Raw genomic sequence first — 9,552 nt, 5'->3', positions numbered from 1 at the left:
GATGAAAGTTGGTCCTATCATTGCATCAGATCCAAAACACTCCAAACGAGGTATTGTTCACCATATCCTTTATATATAGATTCATTTGTTGGATTTTACAAAATATGTTATGATGAACCGAGAATAATTCGTAGTTCTCTTTGCCTTCACTTTTCAACTTTGTTCAGTTTCAATTATGTAAAAACATTATTGTGGAAGCGACATGAACATAAGCCTGCCTTAATTGATACAATGGTAAGGGCAATATATTTTTCTTTACTTAACTTTTTTTTAACATCACAACATATGCTTGGCTAATTGTGCACAACTGTAAGACCCTGGAATCAATGTTGTCTCTTCGTAACACTACAAGAAAAAGTGTTTTTAGAAACTAAAGTTTTGGTTTCTAAAATGATAAAATTAGTCACCAACTTAATTAGAGACTAATTTAGAAACTAATAGCTTTAAGTGGCTAAAATCATGGTCGTTAATTTTAGATACCAATTTAGAGTCTAATTTAGAAACCAATTTAGAGTCTAATTTAGAAACCAATTTAGTTACCATTAAATAAAAACCAATTTAGTGACCAAATATGTAGAAATTAATTTAGTAACCAAATATATAGAAACTAATTTAGTAACCAAATATATAGAAACTAATTTAGTGACCAATTATATAGAAACCAAATTAACAACCAATTTCATTGAAACCAATTTAGTGACCAAAATATATAGAAACTCATTTAGTGACCAAATATATAAATACAAACAAAATGGTCACTATATTGGTCTCTAAATAATATAATTTATTATAAAATATTATTTTATTTATTTTGTTTTGTTTTATTTTATTTTATTTTATTTATTTATTTATTTTATTTTTTATCAAGTGTAAAAATATATTTATTTGAAATATTTTAAGATCTCCTGCTGCTTCTAAAATAGTTCAATATAAGTATTTCAATCACAGTACCACTAATTTGGACATATTTTTGATTTTATTTGAATACCCATCAAGGAAGAATCTCATCTCTATATAGTTGCTCTGAAGGCTCATTTGATCTATTTGGAACATCTAGACATGTGGTAAAAAGCTTTTATCTATTTTTTGTGTGAACTTTATTCCATGAAGAAGCTTTTGATGCTAGCTATAACAATAATCATCTACCTGTCAAAAAATATAAAATAAAATTTATTAGAAAAATTGAAATTTAAAAATATATATAGAATATTGTAACAAAATTACCTCATAAGGACTGAGTGATTGACTGGGTAGTTGTGTGTCATCCTAAAAAAATTAACAAATCTTGAAAATCATGACAGACTGAGCACCACCACAACAATAGCTTTATACCACTAAGTGAGATTAGCTATACATATCACATAATGCTTTGAACTTAATAAAAGTAGAAAACGATGTCAATCAGTATACGTACGACTAAAATCAACACAAAAGATGAATGTGGAAACATAACACTCTTTCATTTTGTATACACAAGTGTTAAAAATCAAGTTACCATGAGTAAACAAATTAGGAGTTAGTAAAAATGAAAAGCGATCTTCAGAAAAATAAAAATGTAAACAAATCCCTTACCTTGAGACATTTTTCTTTTAAGCATCGATAGTTGACAAAGAATCTTTTTGTTAGGACCCTGCAGAAACAACAAATACTTATTGTCAACTATCATATCTCTAAATGGAAATACTAGAACAAATTAAAAGTGAGACTCGGAGAAAATGATTATCTCCTATTGGCCTCCAGAAAAATACCCTTATTTGTATAAAAAAGTAATAGTCTTCCCCGATAGGCACATCAACTACAAATGCACATAAATATCAGAACAACAAGAACCAAACTATCATGTTAAGAAATTAATATAATTTGCAAGAGATGCATTACTTTAACTCTTAAGGAACAGGCTAGCCACAATGCAAGTGTGAAATGATTTAAAAGCATTTAAAAAATACCAAATCTACGTACAATCCTACATACAACAAATTTAAAAAGCAAAGTTTTAAGTTTGAAAATCCAACTAAACTAAGTTCATCTAAGAATTCCATTCTTATGTAAAAATAATGATTTGAAGTAAACTTAATAAATTATATTGAACAAGTTCCTAACTCGTCACTTATTATTAGGGTGTATGAAATTATCTCTAACTCTGCAACTGATTGTAAATATTCTAAAAAGGCTACAGTAGTATCAATAATGGAAGTCAAACAAATATACTCTAGATACCTTGTCTAATCAAGACTGAGGCAGTTCTTTGCAGCAGTTAAATCTCTTTTTTTCCAAATGCAATTTCCTAAACATAGCCAAACATCGGCAAGAGATGGATTTAACTTAACCTGGTCCATGTAAAAGTCGATTACAATCATTTAAACATCAAGAAAAAGACACTAAATCAAAGAACCTAAAATTCAATCTTGCTTACTGCTTTTGATAGATGATCCTCAGCTTCTTTCCTATAGTCAGGAAATACATCCAACATCTTCCCTCTAAAGATATTCAAATGTTGCACGTTGTGTAGGTGATTTTCTTTGTTCTGGCACATGCAACAAATTTTATTAACAAACTTTATCAGAAATAAGCAGAAGCATTGTTCAAAGTGGAAAATGTCATCTTATCTTCTAAGTAACTGAGTCTGAGACACACAAAAAATGAAAAATAATATGAAAACAATTATGCAATCTTCAATATGAACAATATAACAGTTTTTTGTAAACATATTGTTTCATATAATATAAAGCATCACAACATTACCAACACTTACAGAGAAATATGCGAGGAACAAAAAGGACCTACAAATGTTCTTTTATTTATTTGGAGAAAAAACGTATGACAGAGTATGTAGAGAGATTCTATGGACAGTATAACAAAAGAAAGACATTAAGTCAAGACTGCTCACATTTAAGCCAATCAAAGATATGTATGTGATGGAGTTACAACTAGTGTAAAAGGTGAAAGTACAGAAGATTTGCCTATAACCATAGTGTGTGCCAACAACCTACTTTGAGCCCTTATCTTTTCATCTTGGCTTGGGGCAAGCACAGTACATATTCAAGAGTTAGTGACACGGTGCATGCTTTTTGAAGTCTACCATGATAAAGTCTTAGTGGGAGAGTTGGGACAAGAAACAAATGGAATGTTAGAGATATGCAAATTGGAGACAAGCCTTGACTGGAAAGATATGGATTTGTCTAAGTACAAGTATGACAAAGTATAAGGAATTTATCAAGAGACACAACACAATAACTCTAGTTTGGAGGTAAATGTTGAAAACAGAGTACCAGGAGTAGCATAGTTTAAGTACCTTCAGTCCATCCAACAAAATATCATAGGGACAGAGAGTAACCTCTAGAGTAAGCCGCTAAATAGTCTACTTGTACATCCTTGGCCATCATTGCAGATTTGGAGGTAATTAGTTTTCAATTATCATTCTCGATTCTCAAAATCTTTTATTATAGTAAAAACAGGATCATAATAATTCTAATACGAAAAGAAATGAATCAGAATAAATGGCAGAATTATTTAATACTAAGATTAATGTTGAAGCATGCCAACTATGGACTTTATATAGTTCCTATTTTGTTCTTTATCAACTCTTTCACATTCTTTGCTTTGGATCATTGTTTTATCTGGCATCTTTAGAACTGGAACCTCGAAATTGAGTACCGACATGCTACCAAACTCGTGCAAACAGATTCGTATGTGCCAACTTTTGGAGGTTTTTGTAAGAAACAAATAATAGAAACAGTTCTTCATTGACAAACACTCAACTAGCAATTAATTGATGAAATACAACATAAGAACAAAATCTAGGGTTCTAAGATAGGGAAAATACACAATGAGTAAAGTTGCGTTCGATGAGCAAACACAAAAATAAAAGCAAAGGGGAATAATGGAGCACGAATCGAAACTTACGATGATAAGCTTGAAGAGGTTAGTCTCCTTTGGAGCATAGAAGCGTCTTGGTGTAGAGTGCATTATCGTTGCCGTAGTGGTCACCGTTGCAATGCGTTTGCAGAGTACGTTTGTGCAGAGTGCATTTGTTTTAAGAGTGAGAGATTAACAGAAAAGATTAAAGAGAGATAGATAAATTTTGAAATTAAACCTGTAAACTATTTGCTCAGATTTGAAAAAATTAAATAAGTTTTTGAAAAATATGCATCTTTATTTAAATTAATTTATTAAATTTTTAATTTAAATAATATTTTGAATTTATTATTAATTTTAATTTTATATTTAAATAAAATTAAAAAATTAAAATACTATTTCAAATGTAATTTTTAAATTGATATTAATTATTTTAATATTATACTAAAATTAATAAATTAGTTAATTTATTTATATCAATTTAAAATATTTTATAAATTAAAAATTAAAAATTAATTTTATAAAATTTAATTACTCCAAAATTGGTATCTAAATTTAAATAATAGTGACTAAAGATTTAAGTATCTAATTATATGATAATTAGAAACTAAAAAATTATTTTCTAATTTTATTATTTTTAGAGACCAAAAATTAGTTTCTAAAATAAATTAAAAGTGACTAAAAAAATGTTTTCAATTACATTTTAACAAGTGACTAAAAATAGTTTCTATAAAATTTTTATTTTTATTTTTATTATTAGCTACCAAAAGTATAGTATCTAATTATATTATAATTTTTTTATTAATAATAGATATCATTTTAATAATCAATAATTTTTAGTTTATAAAAGGATATCTAAATTAGTTACTATAAAAACTATTTTTTCTTTATTTTTAAATTAGTTACCATTCAATATTTTCTTGTAGTGTAATGTCAAAACACACTCTTTAGTAGTTCCATACTACAACAAGCTGGATTTGTTTAAATCAAACAACTTACGCATCTAAAGGTGAATATGGTTTAGTATGGAGGTGTAGGCCTAAGACTTTTTAAAAATAGGAGAATTTTTTTATCAAGATCAAACAAGTTGAAGTATTGAAAATGTTTTGATGATGAACCTTGATGTCATTGAATTAGATTACATTCATTAATTATGTATGTGTACATGTAGGAAATGTATAAGTTTAAATTCAAGAAAGTAAAACATATACAGCCTCAAGTGATTTATGAAAATGTTTTTAAAATCTTTCATGAACATTTTAACTGATTATCAAAGTGATTAATTGACTTTCACTAGTAATAATCAATTAAGTTTTGTTTAGAAAATTTTATTTTAAAATCCATGTTTCACATTTAATTGATTAGCAAACGAAATGATAGATTATGCTTTTGCATTTAATCGATTATCATTTGATATAATCAATTATGTTTAAAATATTTCATTTTGATTTGCTACACCTTGCACATTTAATTGATTACGTCAAAATAGTAAAATCATGTTTGCACATTTAGTCCATTATGAAGGTAAATAATCAATTATTCTAATAGAGTTGAACAAAATAAGAATAAAATAATTGGTTATCACTTAACATAATTAGTTAAATCAAAACTAAAATGTCTTCATAAATTGTTTTAAGATTATCTTTGCACAAAAAATATTTTAAAATTCTCATACACTTTGAGATATTTATAAACATGGTCAAGAAAAACTCTAAGAACATCATTTTATGAGAATTCATTCAAAAACACTTGTAAAGGTTATGTACTTAATATTTTGTTTAGTCTTGAGTGATTTCTTTCAAGTTTTTGTTATTGATTTATATTTAACCCCATATTGGTGTGTTTAAAAAATGTTTCTACAAAATATTTGTGATAGCACTTAATGGTTGTTTAAGAGATTGATAGTTGCATTATTGATTCAAATGAATCTAAAAGATAATGTACAATTCATTATCCATTTTATCCTTCTAACCCTATTTTGTTTACAAGACTCACACATTCCATCTTTCCAACGAGGAATGCACTATAACATTAGAAGATGTTGGACTTCAACGGAGATAGAGTACTAAACTTTAAAAACATGTCTCAAAATTATCTAAATGGGTACATAACAATGATAAATAATGTGATTAGGTAGTAGTCACACAAAAAAAAAATCTCAAATTCTTCTACAATTTTCTTCAATATTATGTTTGGTTATAAATTTCATCACAAAACTCCTTTTATTCTAGTTTTATAGGCTTTTTAATCAAGGTTTGTAGAGATCAACACCACCCAAGTCTACAGGATGAAAAATTGTGGATGTCGTGTACCATGTTAATTTGTTTTGCAGTTGTAGAATGTCATCAATTTGGCAATGTCAAGTTATAGTTCGATATATTATAAGAATTTCCTTCCTAACTTAACAATTTAGAGAAAATCAACAAAATTGACATAAGGATCAATGTGTGGAACAATAAACGTGGACTAACATTGATCGATAATCCAAGGATTGTTGTTCCATATACATGAATACATGGAATATATAATTAATTACATTTATTTCTTGTACATTCCACAACTACTTGAGCATCCAAGAAACCAACATCATAACCTCACCACCCATATTTGAAATTGGTACCTTGTTCATTCAATCTAATTCAGTGCCTTAAGAGCATTGGCTATGGATGACAATTTGTTTGTGTTAAATTATAATGATTTGATGTTAAAATTTATTTGCAATAGATGTTAAAACATTGATTTCAACTCATGCTTACATGCAATCCTTTTACTCAAGAAATTTTAATAATCAAGTTGGTAATTCTACTACTCTCTTTCCAAACTACGGTGTATACCAATAATATAAGCACAAAAAATCCATATCAAGTTTTTCATACTGGTGTCCAACAACTACGATGTCCTTGAATAACAATTTGTTAGAGCAAAAAATGCAACAGTCAAAAAAGGGAATGCAATGACTACTATTTAAAAGCCTATAAGAAGACATGTTTAAAAGAGAAGTGATAAGCATAATTTTATTCACACTTAATAACTTTAATCATAGATGTCTTGGACTAAAATAATGAATAAACAAATGTTTTAATTGAGATTCATCAAATTTGGTTTATTTTGGTTTGAGTTGCTATCTCTGCTAATTTTGTGTCTTTAGCTAGAGTAGACGGTATGACTTGACGATTACAAGAAGTAAACAATTTGACTAGACAATATGAATGAAGTGTCTACCATTGTGAATGAGCCAAATAACATCTGAATCAAAGTGAAAAATGAAATCTAAGTTGAAGAATTAGAGAACAAAATTTACAATATCTCAGAAACAGAAGCGAAATCATCCACGAAGATTCGAAGAAACAAAGTTCTAAATTAAATAGGAAAAAAAATCTGAGAATTCTGGAAATTTGGAAATTTAGAAATTGTGAACAAAATTTGAACTAAAATATTTTCCTGAAATCCTTGGAGCAAAAAAGGCTTGACAACAGCGTTCGAAAATAGAGCATTAGGAATTTATAATTTTTATTTATTTTCTTCTTTTTAATTTTTTCAATTTGCCTCCGTATGGAAGGTTAAAATCCTTATCGTTAATTCTCTTGTAATTTCATAAATAATTCTAAGGTATGTGTAATTAAAGTTTGGTTCTTCAATATCTGATTATGCTAAAATGTCTAGTTTTTTTCTAAGTTCCATTACTATTTTGGGAATTGTTTTTGAACGCATGTTGATAATTCAACTTTTTATTTAATTAAACACTTGTTTAGTTTTCTGAACAATCTCTTGGGCTCATGATTCAAGAAGTAAAAGATTAAAAACCTTATAGGTAGACGCATGGAGACGAGTAATGTAATGAATAAATTAATGGAAGATCTTAATGGACAACCTGCTTTATTTTACTATTTAATATTATTTACTTTATTTTTCTACACAAAAAGCTCAACCCCTGTTTACTTTATTATTAGTGCTAACTTTTATTACTTGCAGATGGATTCTTAATATTTATTTACTTTTATTAAATTTTATTAAAAACCAGTGATTTTTTTATTACTCAAACTTGTTAGAATAGGTGGCCTAAAACAATAAGATTTTCATATACTGTACTGAAAATTGAATAAAATTAACTACTTGATTATAAAAAGAATAGAAAGCATATATTCATAATAAAAATTAGTTGTAACAAAAATTCAACCAATTGATTTAAATGCAAAACACTGTAAAGCAACATATAAAACAAATATAAGAGTAAGAGAGAAAGAGATTACACATGAGATTTATACAAGTTCACTCTTACACTAAGAGGTACATCCAGTCCTCAGCAAACCGCTGAGAATTTACTAAAACAAACACACAAGGTTTACAAAAACAGTCAAGAGTGTTGATCTTGAACCCTACAAGAACACAAAACACTCTTAACCACACACGGAATTCAGAAACCATATCTGAATCTGTTTAAACCAAAATACAGTAAAAAGAATAAAGTTTGACTACACCTCGATTATTACAAATGAAGCACACAAAAAATGTAAACTCATAAACCTTTTTTACAGAACAAGTGTGATCCAAGAAGCAAACCCGATCTTTAAGAATGATTTTAAGACTTTCTATTTTTCTCTCTTATGAAAATTGTTGTTTGAAATGATCATATTACATCCTTATACAAGGTAATAATGTTTGTAAAAATAGTTTGATCATTTAATGAAAAGATTTTTATTAATTAAAAACAGATTGGTTAATATAACATAATTCTATTAAACACATTTAATTGATTTTTGAAATAATTGAGTATTTTCTATTACCAAATGAAATCAACAGATTTTAAACCAGTTCTTTTATCGAAATAACTGATTGATTTCACTTTAAAAAATTTAAAAATAGAAAACAAAACATTTTTAAATCCTTAAAAACTTTAAGTATTTTCAATCGGTTGATACAATAAATCAATACGTTAAAAATGCTTACTATAGTCAACAGACTTGAATAGAAGCAATTTCAACTGATTAATGCATGAATAAATAGGTTAAAAAAATACATAGATTTAGAGAACAAAACTTTTCCTGGAGATTTCTTTTCAAGTAACTTGGATCATAATGTAATGCAAACTTATACATCAAAATCTACCTAACCAAACACACACATAACTTCAAGTCATCAAGATAGATTGGATTCACCGACACTTCATGGTCAACAAAACTTTGTATCTGTGTTGAGCCAGGAGTGGTTAGTGTTAAGAATACTCATTGTTAGTCAAGAGTAGCTTGATCAAAGTGTACTCACACTAGTGCAAAAAAGCCCATTTATGATAGCTAATATACACTGGTTTCATTGTCAAACGTTGTCCATCAAAACACGGTGTCATTTTTTAAATTAAAACGAAGGTATAGACGACGTTCCTTGTAAAACCGTTGTATATTTCAATTACTGAGCAAATAGATGGTGGTTGTTGGGTATCAGTGTAAAATATACATCGATTTTACGAAAAGTGATGTATATTGCAATGTGTTTAGGTATAGATGGTGGTTTTATCAAAGAAAAGTCGTATATACCTCCGTTATTTACCCTAATTCAAAGTTGACCACTTATGCTTTCGTTATTTTCATTTTTGTTTCGTCTACTTCGCACTCATTGCCTTCGTTCTCTTCAACTCATTCTCTTTGTAAGTTCTTCCTCCACCCTCATTGCTTTTTCTTCCATTCAGTCTATTGCTTTAGG

At 27.9% G+C, this 9,552-nt stretch overlaps 1 long non-coding RNA gene across 1 annotated transcript; it reads right to left on the bottom strand.

Moving 5' to 3' along the window:
• Window positions 1-936: 936 nt before the first annotated feature.
• LOC137824359 (uncharacterized) lies at window positions 937-4,035 on the bottom strand. Its single transcript, XR_011083247.2, has 6 exons — window positions 3,904-4,035; window positions 2,414-2,524; window positions 2,218-2,327; window positions 1,573-1,630; window positions 1,225-1,266; window positions 937-1,146 (listed from the first exon to the last, which is right to left on the bottom strand). It is a non-coding gene; the product is annotated as an uncharacterized LOC137824359 (long non-coding RNA).
• Between the last annotated feature and the right edge of the window lie 5,517 nt (window positions 4,036-9,552).

The sequence above is a fragment of the Phaseolus vulgaris genome, chromosome 8, assembly GCF_051622355.1.
Source record: "Phaseolus vulgaris cultivar YP4 chromosome 8, ASM5162235v1, whole genome shotgun sequence".
Classification (NCBI taxonomy): domain Eukaryota; kingdom Viridiplantae; phylum Streptophyta; class Magnoliopsida; order Fabales; family Fabaceae; genus Phaseolus; species Phaseolus vulgaris.
The sequence above is the reverse complement of the archived record's forward strand: the minus strand, read 5'-3'. Positions and strand labels throughout refer to the sequence as shown.